This window comes from Papaver somniferum, unplaced genomic scaffold (genome assembly GCF_003573695.1).
Source record: "Papaver somniferum cultivar HN1 unplaced genomic scaffold, ASM357369v1 unplaced-scaffold_104, whole genome shotgun sequence".
Classification (NCBI taxonomy): domain Eukaryota; kingdom Viridiplantae; phylum Streptophyta; class Magnoliopsida; order Ranunculales; family Papaveraceae; genus Papaver; species Papaver somniferum.
Genome location: NW_020619270.1, coordinates 2,273,140 through 2,295,238, shown reverse-complemented (window position 1 = coordinate 2,295,238; position 22,099 = coordinate 2,273,140). Strand labels below are relative to the sequence as shown.

Genomic DNA, 22,099 nt, shown 5'->3' with positions numbered 1-22,099 from the left:
TGCGGTAAAAGAAATGATCTGTTTCTGCCATTCCTCTAGTGGCGAGATTTTCGCAATATTCATAATTTCTCTTCCATCATTATCTCTTGCGAACACTCTACTGAAAACATTATCATGAAAATCTTCAATTGTCTTATATGAATGTATGATAGAGTGACAGAATAGATTTTTTGCTTTTGCACCAACTTCTATGAAGAATGTTTCTTTCTTTTTCATCGTATTCACTTTATGATGCTCTGGTGGTGGTGGCAGTGGTTGAGATTGTGGATGCCCTACCAGAAAGTCGTTTAGTTTTCCTTGATCTATCATTCTCAAAATAATTCTTTTTACATTTCTGCAATCATTTGTTGTATGTCCATGAAAATGATGATAAGAACAAAACTCATGGCTTCTGTGATTTGGAGGTGGTTTCGTTCCCATGTTCCATGGTGTTGGTATATTTTCCATCAAGATTATAGCTTCCCATATCTTCTCCACACTTGCATTTAGAGGTGGCATCTTGATTTCTTCCCATACTACCTTGTGACCTCCTTGTCCTCTATTATAGTTTTGTCTTTGACCTCCATAAGTTTCTTGCGGTTGATCGAGTCTTTGAATCTTGTTATTTCCACCACGATTATAGAAATTTATTTCTCTTTCGTACTCTTCTTGATCTCGGCTTCCCATAGCCACCAGTTTTTGTTGATTGTTACTTGTCACCTTCTCTTGTTGTACTTGCGAAGTATTCTCCACTGTGTTTATTAGCTTGGGTAATAAGCTTGCATTCGCTGTTTGTGAGCTGGTGTTCGCAACTGGATATGATTTCATTTCATTTTGCCTTTCCTCTAGAGCAATGTATTCTTCTTGAAGTTCTCGCAATTCAGTCATTGTGATCGTATTCTTGACTCTGAAAATTTGGACATACAATAGGTTTGTTGCAAACATAGCATTGATAAATGATAATATAAGATATCTCTCATCTACACGGACATCCATTTCACTGCACATAGTTTTCCATCTTTTAGTCAGGTGTTTCAAACTTTCGCCAATCCTTTGTTTTAATCCAAACACATCTTGTATACCAGGTCGCGAGGAATTATTACTTATATATGCCCCCAAGAATGTAGTCTACAAATGATTGAAGGAGGTTATTGTGTTCTTTGGTAGACCTTCAAACCATTTTAACGCCTCTCCTGTTAAGCTGGATGCAAAATATTTGCACAATACGGCATCATGATTTTCCCATTGTAACATGCACCTCACATAGGCTTTAATGTGTTGAATTGCACAAGTCGTTCCATCAAAAATGCTGGTTAATGCGCGAAAATTGAATTTCGGTGGTATTCCTCCTAATTGTACTTCCCTTGTAAATGGAGTTTTCGCAGCTTCTTCTATTGCTTCATCCAATTGTCTTCTGCCTACTTCTCCTCTATTATTTAGCATTCCTCTCATTTCTTCTAATTCTTTCAAGATTTGTTTATTTACATCTGAATCTTGATCCATTGGTCTTTTTAATTTCGCCTCTCTTCTTCTGCGTTCATGTCTATCTTCTCTCGCGAAATTTTGCATTTCTTCTTCATTATCCTCATCTCGTCTTCTTCTGCGATTCTCTTCCTCATCTCTATCTTGAATTCGCATATGATGATGCATTTCATTTTCCCCTCCATGATTTTGTTCATTTCTTATTAATTCAATTCGCTGTCTTTCAGCCATCCTCTTTACTCTATCATACTCCTCATTAAGATTACCGTTATTCCGGTTTTGTGTACGCCTTCTTTCTCGATTGTCGTGATTGTTCTGGTGAATTGTCTCCTGAAGCTCTTGTTCTTCCATTTCCGTTCTCAATCTTTCACGTTCGCAGATTAAACGTGCTTGTTCATCATAATGTCTTTCAATTTCTTCTTCAATTGTCTGTTGATTTCTTTGAGTTTCTCTCTCATGTAAAATTATTCTTCCTTCCTCTCGATTTCCTTCGCCATCTTGGTCATTTCGTCCCTGATGTTGTCCGTTCTCTTGATTTCCACCATTTTGCCCATCATCAAAAGTTTCATTTTGTGGAACGTAACGATCATCAGCTCTTTCTCTATTTTCGCGATATTCTTCATTAGGATTTGATATTTCTTCTTGAATATTGTTTCCAGCATTGATTGTGGGTGAGTTTCGCCTCATTTCTCTTCTAGTCGATCTTGAATATGAATTTGTAATACTTCTCGATCTTCTATTCTGTAGTCTTATATTCTCCATCCTTAATTCGTGATTTTGCCTTGTTAAATTTGCACGTTCTTCTGCCTCATCTCTTCTTTCTTCATGTATTCTTCGTCTCAACGTTTCTAACGCTCCAATTTCCTCATCTCCATGAATTATTCCTTCATCTGCTTCTTGATTTCTCTCTTTCTGTCTATAATTTCTGTTTTGTTGCTCTTCTTCTAATTCTTCTGCCGAATTTGATTGTCAAGTGTGTATGCTCACCCTATCATAATTTGTATTCCTCCCTTGAACTAGTGTTTGTTGAATTGGTGGTTGAATTTGATTTTCTCTATTACTTCTCATTCTAGTAGATTCTCCCATTTCACTTCTTTCTCTTCCAGCAATTCTCTTGCTTCTTCTAACAGTAGTCGGTTGTTCGGATGTATTTCTTCTTCTAGCCATTTCTTCAATGTTAACAATATTACAAGAAATTATGGAAAATTCTTAATCAATTACTCTAAATTTTCACAAATCTCAATATCAATTTTCATCTTTTTCAAGAATAATCTTCAATACCTCCCTGTTTCTAGCGCCATTATGTAGTTGCAGGAAATCCTACACTACACCCCTCATATGATTTCATTATTAATCAACTCATTTTTAGGTTTTCACTCTTAATTTTATTGATCAATCTTTGAATGTTCTTACAAGAAAAGATAAAGAAATCAAGAATGATCTCTGTTCTAGACTTTCTCTCTCCTATTTACTTGTTTCTTACTCAAAAAAGATCTCCCTTTCTCTTTACAACTTGAACGACTATTTATAAGGAAATACATGGTGGACGACAGCTAATCTGTCCTTTATTTTCGGGTATGGTCTGCGACTTTCTCGCAACCTTATAAATGTTAATTTCGCAAGCTCTCTAATTTTCGCAGGACTATCATATCTTTCTCGTGATCTTAGCTGACGTCATTTATTTTATTCTTTCTGAAATTGTTCTGCGACGCTGTTGTATTACGTTGTTGATAGTTTCGCTGAAATATTATCGTTGTGAGATTCCGATCCTACATGTATCGTAGTTATGAAGTGCTTGCACTATTAGAATCCTAATGTTCTTAAAAGGTATCGATGTTGATTCTTAGAGAAATTTTTACTGAATTTTAGCTTCTCCTTAGAAATCTTAGATTCACATTGCAAAGGAGTGGGTTGCTTCTTTAGATTCATCCTACTGCATTAGATACTGATAACAATAATGTACTAAAGATGGCAAAGCAAACACTGTTATCTGCTCTCAATGCGGCAAAGATGCTTCATAAAGTAGAATCTTCAACTCATTTGCAGTAGCTTAGTCTTCTTATTACAATGCTTGCCTTTAGTTTGTGGTTTCTTATTGCTAATTGCAGTTTGGCCTCCCAAAGCTGGTGAAATGCTTGTCGGTCATAAAAATTTATCCAACTCTTTTGATTTCTAGGTAACCATACTGATGTCGTACTCGGATCCGATATTCTTGAACCATATTTGGCGAGTTATGGACCCAGTTAATGATTCAACTTACAGGGTGTACTCATGTTAGCGGTATCCGCAATTAATGATACTGTATGTTTTAGATTTTATCAACCAATCTTGGGGTCCAGACGCTGGTCTTCTATAACCAAATCTCAATTAGATTAGAGTTGGAAAACCAAATCTCAGTTGAATTAGAATTGGAAAAAAACGGGTAAGCTAAAAATTGTGGCAAACTCCGAAATAGCTTATCGTTGAAGAACAATCCAGCTGTTAAAAATACACATGCAAAGCCTAATTGATACTATCAGTTTAAGATCCTCCCGTTTTTAGGGGCCACTCAAAAGAATTTAGGGGCCATCAATTTATACCCATCCAAAGACTCTAGTTAAGGGGTACCCTATATGATATTGAAGTTACATAAATGCCCTTCTGGTAAAACCGTATAAAAACCAAATCAAAAAAAATTCTACTCATTTCAACTCTTCTTCTTCCAGTTTCATATCTTCCGATTGTGGAAGAAAAAAAACTTTCCCTCGTTCAACCGAAACATCGCCGCGAATCGTAAAATCAAAACATCGTCGATTCGTTTATAAAACAATGGATAAGGGAAATGAAACCCACAGACCTAGAACCAAAAATGTTGCTCGGGGTATCGATCCAAAGATTGGGATTTTAGCAAGAAATAAAGAAATTCTTGCTGCAAATGAAGAAGAACGCGAAGAACAAGTACCCGGCAATGTAGTCGGTGGTGGCGATTCCGATAGTCAAACACTTCGTCAACTTCAAATGGCCCCAATTAGGTAAGAATCTATCATTTTTGGTGTTTATTTCGCTTTAATTCGACGAATCGAGAAAACAAATTCTAGGGTTTTCGGTTTTTTATCCAGATTCGGGCGATATTCATGCTTATTTACTTCTGAATGTAGTCGTGTTCTTCGTTTCTCAAGAACATCGACAGTATTCGGGAGATATATTTGTTGGTTATCTGCCGAATAGTGTTGGCCATATCTTCCTGGATACAAACTGGTAATAATCGGTAGTTTGATGAATTTTTTGGCTTCCGAATATATTTAAGTAGACACACAGTATTCGGAAGTACACTCACTACCGAATATATATATTGAAAAAATCTCAAAATTTCTGATATAGGAAAAATCCCATTTTGGGGCCAGTATTTATTCGGAAGACAATATAATGTTTTATACCTCCGATTGTGTAGGATAAAATTTTAGAGTTTCTGAACTCCAGTTGATGAATATTCGGTTGTAAACATGTTTAGTTATATTCCGATTGTTTTTCATTCGGGAAAAATATGTGTCTTCTTACTTCCGAATTTGTTCATTCGGGTTATAGTTGTGTACTTTGTCTTCCGATTGTGTAGGATGAAAAATTTAGAGCTTCTGAACTCCAATTGATGCATATTCGGTTGTAAATATATTTAGTTAGCTTTCGATTGTTTTGTATTCGGGAACAATATGTGTCTTCTCACGTCCGAATGTGTACATTCGGGTTATATTTCCATACTTTGTCTTCCGATTGTATAGTTTGTAAATATTGTTCCTTTTTTTGTTGTTTAGACAAAGTCGAGAAAGGAGGAAGAAAGTGACAGCTAGTGCTAGGAGGGAAAGGAGCGCCAAAGATAATTCAAGTGCTCAACAAAGCTTACAAGAACAAAGCAGTCAACAAGGAGTGCAACCAAGTGCTTAACAAAGTGTAGAACAACAAGGCAGTGAACAAGGGGTGCAACCAAGTGTTGAACAAGCCGCTCAACAAAGTGCAGAACCAACTGCTCCACAAGTTACACCCCACCATGAAATTGAACCAGTTGATCCAGTGCCAAGAGTAGAAGAAGAAGGACAACCAAGTGGTACCCAAAAAGCCAAAAAAGGAAAAGATGGTGTAAAGAAGGATATTGCTAAGAAAGCATCACATCTTGTCCCTCAGCACTTGAAGAAGAAGGGTATTCTAGCAGGAACAATCCTTGGGCTACCGGCGGATGGAGGAAAATTTCTATTTGGATACAAAGACTCATGGGCCAGAGAAATATACGAAACCGAGGTAATAAAATTACTATTTTTTATTAATGTATTGTCTATGTGTTATATCGTAATATTTGTATTAAGGATTTTTTTATGTACTTTAATAGGATCATCAAGATGCGGTCCGTCTACTCAAACCTACCGCCGCACCAACAAAAATGCTTGCGTGGCCTTTATCCGGTGAATGTGAAAGGTTCAAGTCAATTGTTGCCAACTCGGGGTTAGCTAATGCCGCCGAGAATTCATTGTTGGAACATGATCGTGTGGCCATATCGGCGTTCGTGGAGAGAATGTATCCTGAGACCGATACTTTCCATATGCCGTTTGGGGAGATGACGATTACTCCGGATGATGTTGTGTAGATTCTTAACCTTCCCGACCAAGGCACAGCTGTGAAGTTTAACTACACAAAGCAGTTAAGTTGGGCACAACTTTATGCTCTAACTAAAAAGTGCTTAGGTTGGGATGAAGAGACAACAACAGCAGAGTTTAGGAGGCATGCAAGTTACAGAACAAGACAGATCAACATTACAGCTTTGATGAATATGTTTCGAGGCACCTTGGAGAAGGAAAAAAATGAACGTTAACTGATGAGCAAGTGAACCACGCTGCCACCGCATATCTCCTTTGTGTATTGGGATGTGTCATATTCCCCAATACTTCTGGCAACCGGATCGACGCCAACCTTATACAACTTTTGGATCCTCTCCATGAAGTCGGTGACTATTCTTGGGGCACGGCATGCCTAGCATTCTTGATGGAAGAGTTGAGAAAGGCTTCGAGGCTAGGAACCTGCCAAGTTGCCGGGAACGTGGCTCTATTGCAGGTTTTTTCTTTAACTCTATAACTCACTCTATAGTTATTCGGTAGACAATACATATGATGCATATCCATAACTCCAAATGACGCATATTCGGTAGGAAATTATCCATCTCTTTTCCCGAATGTTGGTTATTCGGTGGTTAGGTACTTACTTTGTTTTCCGATTATATACAATCGGAAATATTCTTTTGATATTAGAACCGAATATACAGGCCAGAAAAACTATAGGTTACTGAACTCCAAATGACGCATATTCGGTAGGAAATGATCCATCTCTTTTCCCGAATGTTGGTTATTCGGTGGTTAGGTACTTACTTTGTTTTTCGATTATATACAGTCGGAAATATTCTTTTGATATTAGAACCGAATATACAGGCCAGAAAAACTATAGGTTACTGAACTCCAAATGACGCATATTCGGTAGGAAATGATCCATCTCTATTTCCGAATGTTTGGTATTCGGTGGATAGGTATTCAGTTTTATTTCCGATTATATATAATCGGAAATAAAGTTTGGAAATTACTACCGAATATACACAATCTATTTACTAAAACTTGGTTTCTTATGTATATAGGCATGGATCTATGACCACTTCCCTATCCTGAAGTTGGCGGGAGAGAACCCGGGGTGGTGCAAAGGTACTCCTAGAGGAACAAAGTATATATTTGAAGACAACCGTTCTAGGACAAAAGAGCAGCAGTTGATTCGCATGAGGGAGATTTTGGACCAATTGAAGGCCTCAGACGTATTCTTTGATCCATACAAGGAAGATCGAGCCAGTGGGCATATAAATGTTCGGTCGGACTTGTCCCTTTATTTTGGACCGTTGTGGCACCCCACAGGATATGTGATGTATAACCCCTCTAGGGTGATGCGACAACACGGGTATATACAACAGCAACCTGTGGAGAAAATGGGGGATTACTACAAATTGGAGTTGGAGTTGTTCTCTTCTAGTGGTGATCATCTCACGATTGTTCACACAGGCCCACCTACTGTTCTTGATAACTGGGATAAGAGGAATGACTTCATTATCGACACTGGTAGACGACCACCCGAGGTGATGAAAATTCTCCAGACTATATGAGTTGGTATAACAAGGTATCACATCCTTTGGTTATCCGTGAAATCAAATCCAACACTACTGCGGCGGGTTCAAGTTATAATTGTATCATCAAAGACAAACCAGCTGGTTATGATAGACTGGTGCGTGTTCTTATATTTTTGTTCATTTTATATTATTCCTATAAATCTTAGGTAATTACCGTTTGATGTTATGTCATTACGTATAAAAAACAGGTGAATAGGTTCAAGCGTGTTTACAAAATGTTAATTGCATGCCTGAAGAGCGGAGATCCCATGCCAGCTGAGAAGATCAAAGAGGCTAGATATCTAGTTGATAATATGGATAACGAAGATTATGCTGCCCAGTTTTGGGAGAAAGTCACGAAGAGGCATCAACCCAAGGTGGCAGTATCAAAGACGGGTAAAAGAACTCGAGCTTCATCGAGCGTTGAAGCTGCTCCAACTGAAGGTGCTCAAACCCGTGGTCGTGCAGGACTGGGAGGTAGTCATGGTCGTAAAGTAAAGAAGAGCAGATAAATAACAATGATTTGTGTTATACATTCGGAAGTTTGGGTAACTAAGTTAGACAAGTTCAAATGACAATGATTTGTGTGGTACATTCGAAAATTTTGGTAACTAAGTTAACTTCCGATTATTTGAAGTTCAAAATTTGAAAAGTATCAGTTTTTCCCAAATTCTGATTTTTGGGCCATCGTACATTCGGAACTTTACAAAAAAAAATTATCCTCCGAATATTACAAGTTCAAAACAAACCATCCCATGGCTCTAGGTGGTTCCAAGGGCCAATATAGAAGGTTAGACACCCCATATTCGGAAGTTCTGGTAAATGAGTTACCTTCCGATTATTTCAAGTTCAAAATTTGAAAAGTATCAGTTTTTCCCAAATTCTGATTTTTGGGCCATCGTACATTCGGAACTTTACAAAAAAAATTATCCTCCGAATATTACAAGTTCAAAACAAACCATGCCATGGCTCTAGGTGGTTCCAAGGGCCAATATAGAAGGTTAGACACCCCATATTCTGAAGTTCTGGTAACTGAGTTACCTTCCGATTATTTCAAGTTCAAAATTTGAAAAGTATCAGTTTTTCCCAAATTCTGATTTTTGGGCCATCGTTCATTCGGAACATTACAAAAAAAATTATCCTCCGAATGTTTTATTCGGAGGGAATACGTGTATCGTTAGCAACCGATTGTAGTGCATCATTGGTACGAAACCTCAACGGCCATATTTTCAGAAACCTCAACGGCCATATTTTCAAAAATTAGAGCCGTTGGAACTCTAATCTATATAAGGAGGGTAACCCCTCTCAGAATGAGTAAAAAATCAGAATGAAAAACCTTTTCAATGGCAAGTCCATCATCAATCGACAACATACTTCGAAGATGCAAGCGAACAACTACATAAATTGCAGCAATGGAAGAAGAAATACAAAAAAGGAACAAACAACCCAAAAAAATTAAACCATCGTTAGTGGCAACAAAGGAGGAGGAAGAGGAAATCAAGGCTAAGAAGCGAGGTGAAGAACAATTCCATCATAGAGAAAGATTAAAACAAGTTGAGGAAGAGACCGAATGGATAAAAAATTATTACATTGTGAAAGATCTACCCAAAGAACAGCAGGACGATCGTATATTTTGGATTAACGTTTCATTGGGTCCTTTTTTTGGTAAGTACAAGAAGCCACGCCACAATTATGAACCATCCCATGTTTCTTCAAGGGTGCACCATGTTATAAAATTGTGCACCGAGTACAACCGTATTCTTGCTAGGCACAGAGACGACAGGTTTGCGGCACAAGATGCTTATTCCAAGTGGAGAGGAGAGTCGTTTCTACATTTCGAAGCCGCATTGATTGTTGCATCTCGGACTGGGAAAAAAGAATAACATGTGATGTTTGAGTGCTGTAAATTCAAATTTTTAATATTAATCGGCGGTTTGATAAAATATGGAATTCCCGAATATGATTAATCGGATTGAAGTGTTATAATACTGTTGTTCCGATTACTGATTAATATTCGTAATCAAAACGTGTATCAAAGAGACCGATTCCTACATTCGGGAGACAACATTGTATTACTTGCGACCGATTAAATCATATATCTTCACAAAAAAGTTTCCAAAAAACTTGTACAAATTACATGTTCGAAAAAAAAAGATCAAACATCGTCATCATCCGAGGGGATCAATTCGAGTAACTCAGCGGGAAAGTTGTGGTCCATAACGCGATCCCAATCAACCATGTTGGACTCATATTGTTTCACCCAATCCTTGCAATGGTTCATCGGGAAGTAATCGTGCCACTTACTCAATGGAGGTAACGGACAATCTTTCTTTACTCTTAAACCGATAAAATGCATTTCATTCACAAATTCCATTACGATTCTTCTATCTTTAGCCGACTCGTCGCAAGCCGTTCTTGTGGGTGCAAACGTCATGCTAAGTCCATACATAGGAGGAACAAAGAAATGTACCACGCAATTCAAAACGTCCGCTAGGAGATATCCAAATTTAGGCATTGTCATCCAATACTTGGATCCGATTGTCTTCAATCCCTTTCGGCACTTCACATGCGCAACTAAGTCTTTGAACTCTTGTTCTTTGTCGTATCTATCTCCTCGCCTCATCATCTCCATATAAAAACCCTTGTCCTTCACTAGTTGTACCGCCATCTTATTTCTTAAATATTGGCATTGGGTGACATCTTCGATATCCGCCTCTCTTAAGTAACCCATTTGTTCCGTAGCAACGTGAAACCCACAATTTCCATCCCCATCAACCTCGTCGGTCGACAAAACAAATGGAATGATAAGTGGAGGGAGTTGTTACAAATACTCTTTGTATATTGTATATGTGGATCGATTTGGTGTTCCATTAAGATCTCTAGGGCAACGAAGAGTACCTTTGTCCTCTTTTATAGTAAGAATTTCCATTGATTGGGTTTGTTGCGAGGCGTTCATTTGCTCAACAACTTCTTCGACAACATTGGGTTGACTTACTTGAGAAGGCTCTGTAGAGATCTTTGGCCTTACTTGCCGGGTGGTTGGTCCACTTTGATCATTTCTTGGACGACCTCTTTTCTTAGGCTCCGGCTCATCTTCAAATTCGGCTTCCGAACGCTCGTGCCTAGACAATATTCTTTTATTAGACAAATACTCCTTCAACTCTTTTCTTTGGATGTTCCTCGACACTTCGGTGTTCGGCCTACCGGTATTCTTTTGCTTAATAGGTTCATCAACCTCCCTTAAAGAAGGGTGAAGGGCTTCCTCCAAATTATGCATCAATATTTGCTTCTTGGTGCCGTTTGATGTAGCGTAACGCTCGGCTATTCGTGCACACAATTCCGACTCCAAGAAAGACGGACCATCAACTACCGGGGTGTTCGGAGTGAAATTTAATTGCTTCCAAAATGGGTGAATATCATCGATGTCAATCACTTCAACATACCTACCCAACTTATGACGACACGGGAGTCCAATACCTATCATATCCTTGCAAACACAAACCGTATTCTCGTCATCATAAGTTTTATATAACTTCAATTGTTTCATCATGCGATTTATTGCCCATCTTGAAACTTTATGAAAAACTGCCCTTAGAAGCAATTTTTCCTTAATATGTTCCATCGGGAATTGGTGTACACTAAATTGCATACATTTCCTAATCTTTACGAGATCACGATTGGTGAATTCATGGATTGCTTCTTAGATCGACACAACTCCATTTTGACTACCAATTAGTATTTTCTTTAGTCGACCATGAGACCCTTCCGCAATGCTTGTCGCCTCGTTCTTGAAGTTACGATATTCATATGTCCATGCAAACACAAACCTCTCCTTAATCGTTAACCATTGTTTTTTACAATACTCAACCGGTTTTGGGTAGTCTGTGCCGTATTCATCCTCAAATTTCTTCAAGTTACATTCGTAAATTTCCTCGGTCATCGACCAAACGATTTTGTCCCATGCTTTCATGAACATTTTCCAAATAATTCCATCCTCCTTCCACTTTTCTTCAAATATCCTATCCTCTTCCTTACGTTCTTCCACGGTTAATTTACTAATGCGCTCATCCTTTTCCTTTGACCTCTTGGTACCCTTCCTTGGTCTTTTAGCTTGGAAATGATGATGGCAATTGGTTTTGAGATTGCATTGAATGTGCCACGTACATTGCAAGTTTTGGGATTCCGGAAACATTACCGCTATTGCATGCATTAAGGCTTGATCGTTATCCGTTACAATAACCCTTGGAAAATTATCACCGTTATAAATGGACCTCAACGTCTCCAACATCCAAATGAAACTCACATTGTTCTCATGATCCATTAAACCCCATGCAATCGTAAACGTGTTTTTGTCCGAAGTATGGCAAGCAATGTTCAACAACGGCATGTTATACTTGTTTGTCTTATAAGTAGCATCTATCAACAAAATTTGATGAAAGCATTGAGCCAATTGGATCATTTCGGGATGTGCCAAGAAAATACGAACCACTATACCATCCTTTTCTTCCCTTCTCAAGGTGTAGCCGTGTAACTCCGCTAACCACTCGGATTGTTGCATGACCGTTCTACCATCCCATTCAGTCCTTTTGATCGTAGCTAGGGCCGACTTAATTGTAGACAAAGAAGACAAGTTGTCGGGGTCGTCCGCCTTTATTTTACTTAAGATCGCACTCGCTTTTTGGATCCGCATAGACCTCACCGTCTGCATTTGATGTGGTTTTAACTTGGCAACCATTACATGTCCAATTAAATCCAACGGATCATCATGGTTGTGACAACCGTTATCAACTTCATACATTTTATACTCTTTACCTTTAATACCATCGGGCTTATAGAAGACAATCTTAAATGGGCATCCTATCTTCTTGGTATTGCTTCGGTATTTCCTATTCGTCTTCCGTACGTACTTACTATTCTTTCCCTCGTGACTCTTTCGCGTCCCACCTCGCTCGCAAATCATTTCAAATCGAGTGTCACTAACATGATTATTTTGAACTACCACGCACATGTTATCTTTTGCCTTGTTCATAAGCCATTTCTTTGCCTCCTTCTTACTTCCAAATGTCTAAACGTGCATAAAACAAAACAAATCTAATAAGCATAACCATTTAACATATAAATTTTGAAAAAAAAAAGTAGTAATGAGTATACCAAATCGTTTGCATAGTATAGGGAAGTGTCGGGCCTCAAATACAAATCATCAACAAACTCTTCAATGGCCTGCATATGAAAGCAACAAATTATTATACAATAATCGGAGGTTATTAAATAATCAAATTGCCGAATATACTATATTCGGAATCCTATCGGTTATCCAAAACACCCGATTTATGCAAATGAATGTACACAGTTTACTGAGTGCAAAAAATGATATAACCGGAAGCTAAAATATATAGTAAAACAGCCGAATATAAATAACCGGGAGATAACTTTAATCGATAATCATCTGATTTTCAAGTTTTCGGAAATTTTATTTTGAGGCCACTGTTATATTCGGCAGTCAAATAATGTTAAACTATTACCGATTGTAAAGGATAAGAATACTGAGTTTTGAAATTTTTTGAGGAATTCGTTTTTGGGGCCATTCGGGGGAAAATAACTCTACATAACTACCGAATGTAGATTTTTTTGGAAAACCAGTTTGGGGTTTTTTCTCATATTCGGCAGTAAACTACTATCTTGGAACTACCGAATATACATATTTGGTACTCAGTGTGTTATACTCGTAAGTTTATTCGAGAAATTATCTACCGAATCTGGATAGTTCATGGCATTCAATGCATGCAATAATCGGTTTTTCTTGTTTACAAAAGCACACAAACGCATGCAAATCGAGTATTTGAGTTTCTTAACACAATACCTGTGTTTTACATGCATCGTTAGCTTCAATATCAGGCGATTCTCCATTTTCTTCCATTAAAGGGTCGTCTAGGTTTTCCTTTCCACAAAAGTTTGGATCATTCAACATATACCCCAAATCGTCTTCTCTAAACGGTCATGAACCCTCAACATTTTGTTCTTCGCCATGATTCTCACCTTCTTCTTCATATCCATCCATTTTTGTAGTGATAAAATGGGTTTTCCCTTTTTTCCTTCACATTCTTCTCTAACAACTCAAAAATGAAAAAGAAATGGAAAAAACGAAACAGAAATCATTCTAATACTGCACCGACTACAATCGGGAGTCTGGGTAATATTTTGGCTTCCGATTACAATCAGAGGATAACAATGTTATCATATCCTCCGAATATATAAGGGTAATTTCGCCATTACGAATTACGCGAGATAAGAGCTGGCTACATTTTCCCTTTGGATGACCTTTTTTGTTTTATTGTTGGCCCCTAAATTCTTTTGAGTGGCCCCTAAAAACGCGAGGTTTAAGATTGGTGTTGGTAGAAAGTTTTACCGTGAGTTTGTTAAATGAGTTTATGGTTAGATTTATGGTGATTTTTATGTTTTTGATGTATGTAATTTTTTTAATGAATTTACTGACTGAATCCTTTTTGTTTTTTGATTTTACAGATCGGTGATAAATATGAAAGAGATGTAAGAGTACTAATAGCAACACAAGAGTATTTCAGACCAAATCTCTTTGAACCTTGCTTGATAAATGGGTAATAACTCAAATCTCTATGAACCTTGACATATGTTTTCACTCCTTTGTCTGTACTTTTTCTGTTCTTCACGTTTTATGTTTGATATTTACAGCTTTAGTTTCTATATATTTGAAAACTCTGCATCAGTCAATATTTTTCTTAATCACTAAGCAGAAAGGTGTCTTTTTTCTTCCTGAAAAGAAATTGGTAGAAACAGTTAGAAGGTTACAAATTGGGGTAATTTGCAGTTGCAACTACATCTTCTGTTGTGTTGTTATACACAACAAAGTTTTGATGAATAACCTTGGATGGTAAGGGCTCAATTCTCATCCATTCCATATATGCTAAAACTATGTCTTTGCTCAATTCTCATCCATTTCCATATATAGTTTTTCTAATTCATTCTTTTTCAGTATTAAGTGATAACAACATAAGCTCAAACGTGCAAATATAACCGAGGAGGACTGAATTCATGTTTTCTTCTATTTGGACAAACAATAATGATGAATGTGAGCCAAAGTGTGATAATCAGGTTGAATTGAGTTTAGCTAAATAGCCACAAACCGCTAAATCTTCAAGGTAATTCGTTCAATATTCTTTCAGTTATTATTATTTTTTTGGTTCCTAATTCAGTTACCCCCCAAACCTTTGCTTCTGTTTCAAGGTAGTCTTTCGGCTACATTAGGTAGATTTATATTTGGAGTTTTGGTTTTTATGTACTGTAATTAATTTTAGGTTTTTCTTTCAATTTACTCTTGAGTTTTTTTTAGTAGAGTTTCATTGTTTTTGTATTTCTGATTTGCAGGTTGCACAAGAGTAAAGGTCAAGTGAAGTGGTATATTTGGTAAACCTAGAGTTGGAACGACAGTTGAAACAGGTTAACTACGTGTAGCATTTGCATTTCCCAACAAATTTTCCTTCCTTTTCCCTGTCTTGGTCACTATAATCTCAATTAGATCCTAGAGGTTTTCTCATACAACTTCTTACTACCATTATAATAGAGAATAAGATGGTAGACGTATTTGTCTTAGGCCTGGATTTTCCATCATCTCTCTTATCAATCTATTATAATTATATATCTGGAACTTAGATGGATGTTTCAGTGCTCTTAGTTGGCTAAACCATTTGATGGAAATGTAAAATTGAAAGATAATCTGATGCACCTATCTATAGTACTTCCTAAAGTAGTCATCCGTGCAAACATATGTTTTGACGATGATTTTATAGTATTTTCGATTATCTCATGAGATGCATGAAATATTGATTATGGATGTGAACCAGGTGTGTTCTACATGTTAGATAACACTTCTTAAATCTACTAATTGCATTGTACATGATACTTATTTCACTGCCCGATTGAGTTCTTAGAAGAAAGAAGTACTTCTTGAACTGTTGTTGAAACATTTAGTTTATTGTAATAGGGCTAAATTTTTTTTACTTTAGCATCTAAAGGTAGAAGACGCTGATGCACATGTCCATCTATTTATTTTCGCATAACTTTCTTCATGAAATATGAATACTAACCCGGGATCAGTAGATCAATTCTATATTTGCAGTTCATCATTTCATGTATTTTCGGTGTAACCGAAACCGAATAACCATCTAAGTTATGTAGATCAAATGGATGACCTTCTGGGAATCCCTCACTGTTTAAACTATCCCCTGATTTGTGAACACGAGTAAGAATTTGTGGCGCAATGGTAGCGCGTCTGACTCCATGTCAGAAGGTTGCGTGTTCAAATCACGTCAGGTTCACTGTCCCACTTTTCTTTAATCATCTTGGAACACATTGAATCAAATGGGTTACAATAATTGCAAGAACAAGAAAATCTTCAACTGGGGATGGGTTTGTATTGTAAATATGGTTAGCAGTCCGAACCAAAGCATTGAGATTCAGATGCAAGACAATTTACTAAAGCTTTTATTTTTTCGACTCTGATATGAGTATTTTCCCATATTTAGAATACAAGTTTTTTTGGGCTCAACCTATCGTACACTTTTAAGTGCTAAGTTTTGCAACAGGTAATGGTGAAGCTTATCAGATTTTGAGGGATCCAGCACAAAGATAGGATTATGATCGGAACGAGAATTATAATTTTATCTTGGTACAACGAAACAATTGAAATTGTATGCAAATGGAAAGATATGAGTTGTGTTTATCTTTTACTGTTGTGTTTCTTACATTATTTTCTCTCTTGTTGCAGGTAAACGTCATTATCGGGTAAGCACAGCGGAAGATACTCCCTGTTCAGGTAAAAATAAATTGGTTCTATTCTTTTGCCCCTTGGTCTGTCGATAGTCTAGAAGTTCATGTTCATGGTTTCATATGGAAAACTTGAGTATACGAAACTAAATTGGACAAATCAAACAGAAATTAGAGAAACCTGTAAAAATTTAATGACTTTACAAATTGCAAAACTAAGTTGATTCTAGACTTTTCCCCCTTGGTCTGTCGAAAGTCTAGAAGTTGATGTTTTCATGGTTTCATGTGGAAAACTTGAGTATACATGAGTACAGTTGAAGTATTGATTGTGTTTGGTTGGGCAGATTGGTGATACCCTTTTGGTTTACAACTAAATATTTTAGTTTCTTTCTTTTATCTTCTTCTTTACAATATCCATTATGTTTTTGCAGGGAACTAACCTATTACTTATGTAAGTGGTTTGTTTGCAGGTGGGATATGACTCACGGGAATAGTACGTGGTTAGATTAATTTGCAGTATCCTGGCTTTTTTTTTCTGGTAGATCTATCAATCTTTTCCTTTCTTCTGCACAAGTATAATTTTCTCATGTACAATTCATTTTCTCTGTTCAACGCATACCGAATATACCATCTTCTCCATTTGATGTTTTCTTTGTTTAAAGTGATTATTTATTTATTTTCGGATATACTAAACCACTATACATATTTTTCTTATCTAGCTTACGTTGTCAATAAGTTACTCTACCTTCATTATATATAGGTATCACTTGACTGCATATCTATTATACGGTGAATCAAAATGGGATCCCATGGACGATGCACGCCAAATTACACAATAAGGATGCAACTAAATTGAACCGCTATCTTAGATCAATTGGATTTTTAACCATGTAGTTGTGGGTTCGACTCACACAGATGGCATAGCAATGAGCTTATTATTTTTATAGACAATGTTGCTGTGAAGGCAGCCACCACTGCGACCATTTCTTCTACTTCTTCAAAAAGTGAAATTTCAACTTCATTTGCTTTCCTTAGCTCTCACTTTCTATCCAACAGCTCACAGCTCTAATCTTTTGGTTCGATCAAGGGCTGAAAGAGTCTTAGAGCCTTAGAGGGAGAATGGACCGGTTCTTAGAATGGGAATTTTTTCCCTAATTTTATGAATGTGTGCAGGGTTAGGGAAAGTGATAAGTGCCAGAAGGAGAAAAGGAAGATAATTTCAACATGTTCTCTTCTTGAATATAAGCAGAATCTACAACCAATAGTCCTTCGTTAAGGTTTTACTTTTCTCCTTATCGTTCTACAACTACACACAAGGGATAATGAATAACTTGGAAAGCTTTACTTAAAGCCTTTTCTGTTAGAAAATAGGTCTCAACTCCTGAATCATCTGAGAAGCACAGTTTGTTCTTTTCTTAATGGGGTTATGGTCCTGAGTTTGTCATTTAAAATATACTTAGATATTATGTGTGCATTGGTTAGTTTTATTGGTTTATTGTTTGATTGTGGAGCTTAGGCATGGACTTTGCTCTATGTTATCTGGAGATCTCAATTCGCACAATCGCGACTCAACTGGAAGGGCTATGGGGTGAGGTCCAATGGACAAACAACCCCAACATCTTGAGGTCTTATTACCTTACCTAGATTGGCAGGTATGTAAATAGTACACATATTTATTAGTAAATTTCGTTAGTTTTGGTTGAGAGTTTAGACTAGCAATATATCAAAATTACCTTGAAATTGCATCATGTCTCACATATATAGCATCCAATTTAATTTACTGGAAAACGAGAGTTGTTTAGACATCTTGCAGTTGGCTTTGCTTCTATAAAAACTACAGAATAGAAACATGGTTTTTATATAATAGAAGAACTGTGTTAGGTTTGATCCTGTGTATTCCAGACAGGTTGACAGGTGTGTCAAATCTGCTCTATATGTTTTTGAGATGCAAAATGTTGGTGACTTAGATTTGCATTGTTGTTGATGTGGTTCATTATTTTTCTGAATGCGTTTGATGGCAATGGTATTCCTAGCAGATTGCATCAATTGAGATGCTCAGAAACTTCTTTTCGAAGAATTTTGGAAGATTTCACCAAGTGTGGTGAACGTAGTACCATTCAACTTGGCAATGGGTTAGTAACATGTTTGAACTGTCTTAACTTAAGTATAGAAAAAGGTTCTTATTAGGCGAGGACAAGACAGTTCCTATAAGTTGCCAGCACTTGAGATTCACCAAAACCTTTTCATAATTTGATGTATGTTGCTTAATTGAAATTTTGTCGATCCTATGGATATTTTACAAAGTTCGCAGAAAAATTCACTTCACTTTGATCACTCTCATCCATTCGATTTGCATTTGGTTGTTCAATAGTTAATTATACATATCTAGGTTTCAATTATCTTTTTTTCCAGTCTGAAATTGGATTATTTATGATTTCCTTCATTTTTTGGATTTTGTAGTGGTTCGGATGAATTCTGGAGATACTTCAACACCGCCATTTTGACTATTTTATGAAATGGACTACTTTTCCATCCATGCCAACACCACCATTATGCTTCACAGACACTCCACTAATGTTATTCCTGTTCTGCGGGTATATTAGTAACATTACAGGTCAATTTCTCTTACTCTCTCCCGCTGTGTTTGTGCAGTATCCATTGTGGACAGGTTATTTATATTAGCTGCATAAAGGTACCGAGTTTGATAAGATGACTACTATTTGCATTGATGTTAGATATCAATTAAAACAACTACATTTGTGAATATAATGCTTTCCTTAATTGGATTATGTATTTGATCAACCCATCAGGGGGGAGTAACGGAATCCTTAGCTTAGCTGGTGTTTACATCTTACTTTTCGGATGCAAGACTGGAAGTATTTTTACAAACTCTGGGCATGTGTCATCAATGTTATATATTGATGCTCGAAGTATCCATATAGCATCTAGAAGTAGCCAGTGTCATCAATTTAGATTCGCAGAATCTGCTTTCGGATTGACATTATATTCAGCAAAGCTGAGAGTAACTCATGTGCAGCTAAGATTAATAATTTGATGTTCAATGTGATCTATTAACCGTTTCAAAGGTGAGTTAAATAGTTCCATATACTTGAGATAACATTGGTTCATATAATAGAATTTGTTGCCCATGGGTCTGTGCGGTATAATATACAAGGTAGGATTATATATTTATTTCAAAATTCGTTAGACTGACTGAGATTGGCTCTATTTTTTGTTATAACACTGTGTACAAGTTTTTTTTTTTAATTTTTTTCCTTTTCTTTATGAAAGTTAGGAGTTAGGTTTTCAATTTAGGAATTTGTTTAAAATCAGTCAGTACTAAAGTAGAGCGAGTTTGATCAGATTTCTAAGTTTCGCCAATACCTAAATATTTTTAGTTTTTTCCTTTCACTAATTATAGGATCAAACTATGTAGTGATTAAGGTACATACTGTGGCATTGCTTATGTTTCCAATGTCTAAGCATGTTGCTACGAAAGACTGTTCTTTGTTAATTTAATTTCTCTATATATCTGAGGAATCTTGCAGACAAGTTAAAGTTCATTACAGGAGTATTGCTTGGCGAGTTTCAAAGTACTGTGACTTTATTCGCAATAATGAAACTTTAATTCCAAATTTTGGTGAAACTGCAATAGGATGACTTGCTCCTGTTGATTCTGACAACCTTGCTAATCCAAAGGTATGAGCTTAATCTTTCACATTTTAACCTCGCTGTTGAGAAGTTTTGCATTATGGTTACATGGTTGAATTTAGACTATTTGGATGTAACAAAGATTCGTACACAACGTAAAGTTCTCCCTCTAAGTGTTATTATTCTTTAGACTTACAAGAAAACTTGGCAGGTAGATTGCAGCTTCCAAGCCCAATGACTGGTGGTCAGATAGGATATTAAGCTGTAGCTTTCTTTAAATCTCAAATTGATTAATTCACCTAAATCCCTGTGAACAACACTATGCTAGTGAGTTACAAGTGGTGTTGTATTTTATATTTTTTGTGGTTTAATTGTGTATTTCTTCACTGGATCATAAGAAGGAGAAAGTAATGGTGTTGGCAAGAAAAAATATCGGAATCCTAAACGATAAATCAATACATTTTAAGCTGTAAACGTCATACTTGGATGTTATAGCTACTCGGTCTATATTTTTGTCATGTTCAGAATAAATGGGTTGCAGATGACAAGCTTCGATTTTGGAGTGAAGGAGAAGCAGCCGAAGAACATGGTTGAATAATGTCATCATTGAAAAGCTTGAGGTTGTCCATAGGATGTTTGACTGCAAACCCATTAAGTGCCCGTATTACAAAAGAAAACATCAGTTCCAAAAAGTTTATCTTCATGTCTTAGTGAGTGATATACATCCTTACTCATCAGTTTAATTATTTTTCCTTTCGCCACCTCACTTGCATATATAATCTCAGGAACATGTGAACTTTGGAGATTGAATTTAGATAGGTTTGATGTAATATATGGCAGTCTTCAATTATCTCCATACGCATACCGTAATTTTAGATTCATTTATACTTAAAAGGAAGTGAAGTAATGTTTTCTTGAAAGAGTTTGACATATAATATATTTGCTGGAACATGTCTTGGCTGCTACTTGGACACCAGGGGAAACAATAAGGAAGTGGTAGTAAGGAGCAATTGATGTCGCCAGACAGTTCACCTGGGTTTTTGGGGTAAGTATACTTCAAATTTAATGCTAGAATGATTAATAGATGCAGACAATTAGAGTACACGTCTCTACATAGTTGCCTGCGGCCGTATACCGCCGTTAAGTGCTATGGGTGGTCTTTGCTTTGTCAAAATTGTTGGGGAATAAGGATAAGAAATGCATGGTGGGGGCGTGTCTCTACATATCATGCTTTATTTACTTTAAGTCACGGCAAGAATGGGAAAGGACTTTTGAATTTGCATTGTTAGCAGTTATACAACATTGAATCCTTTATTTAAATCCTATTATTGACGATATAAAGATTTCAGGTGCATTTATATAATCTCATGGAATGTAGATTTTATCATTGCTTCTTAACCAGGGATGTTGCTTCCATCTTAGTCAAATGCGTATGTCTGGATATCTCTTTGTAGAAACTGTTAGAAATCCTTGATGCAAAGGAAGCCGGCAAACGTGTGTGGAAAGATATATTTTCTTTCTTTTGGAGCATCATACATTTAAGATCGAGTGTATTTAGAGTCCATGAACAATGGGATCAGATATTTTGGCCTAACCATTTATAGTTTTGGATCAATAAATGACTAGGTTAGCTATTTTAAACTATCATCTCAGAATTGTAAGCATTAATCCTAAATTATGAACAGTGAGCAATTTATTTTTTTATAGGGAATTAAGTGTTTGGCCCTCCCCTCACTCTCTCTTACTCAAATGGCCTTTGGCTTAAAACTCATTTTAAAAAAAATTAACCTATTTTATTGAAATGACCCTTAAAAAAGAAAGAGGGCCATTTGGATAAATATGTTTGATGATGTTATCAAATGATAAACTATATCCTTTAAGGGTATAATCGTCATGCCAACTTAAACATAACATGTCTCACAAATCATACGTAAGAATTCGACAAATTTTATATATTTTGAAAGCTTTTTGAAAGTCCTACACAACGAGCGTAAATACAACTATTAAATTTTCATTTCATGAAAT

General features: G+C 36.5%; 1 long non-coding RNA gene and 1 other non-coding gene across 8 annotated transcripts; both read left to right on the top strand.

Annotated features, from left to right (window-relative positions):
• Nucleotides 1-14,200: 14,200 nt before the first annotated feature.
• Nucleotides 14,201-21,778, top strand: LOC113327570. 7 transcript variants are annotated; one of them, XR_003349033.1, is made up of 11 exons: nt 14,201-14,238; nt 14,422-14,531; nt 14,634-14,799; nt 15,026-15,097; nt 16,243-16,325; nt 16,425-16,472; nt 16,894-18,075; nt 18,884-20,122; nt 20,286-20,784; nt 21,052-21,119; nt 21,477-21,778. It is a non-coding gene; the product is annotated as an uncharacterized LOC113327570 (long non-coding RNA). The 7 variants fall into 7 exon arrangements; XR_003349037.1 differs by having other exon boundaries at nt 14,217-14,531; nt 16,894-17,700; nt 17,940-18,075; XR_003349036.1 differs by having other exon boundaries at nt 14,217-14,531; nt 20,286-20,401; nt 20,616-20,784.
• Nucleotides 15,904-15,975, top strand: TRNAW-CCA. The gene has a single exon. It is a non-coding gene; the product is annotated as a tRNA-Trp (tRNA).
• Nucleotides 21,779-22,099: the final 321 nt, after the last annotated feature.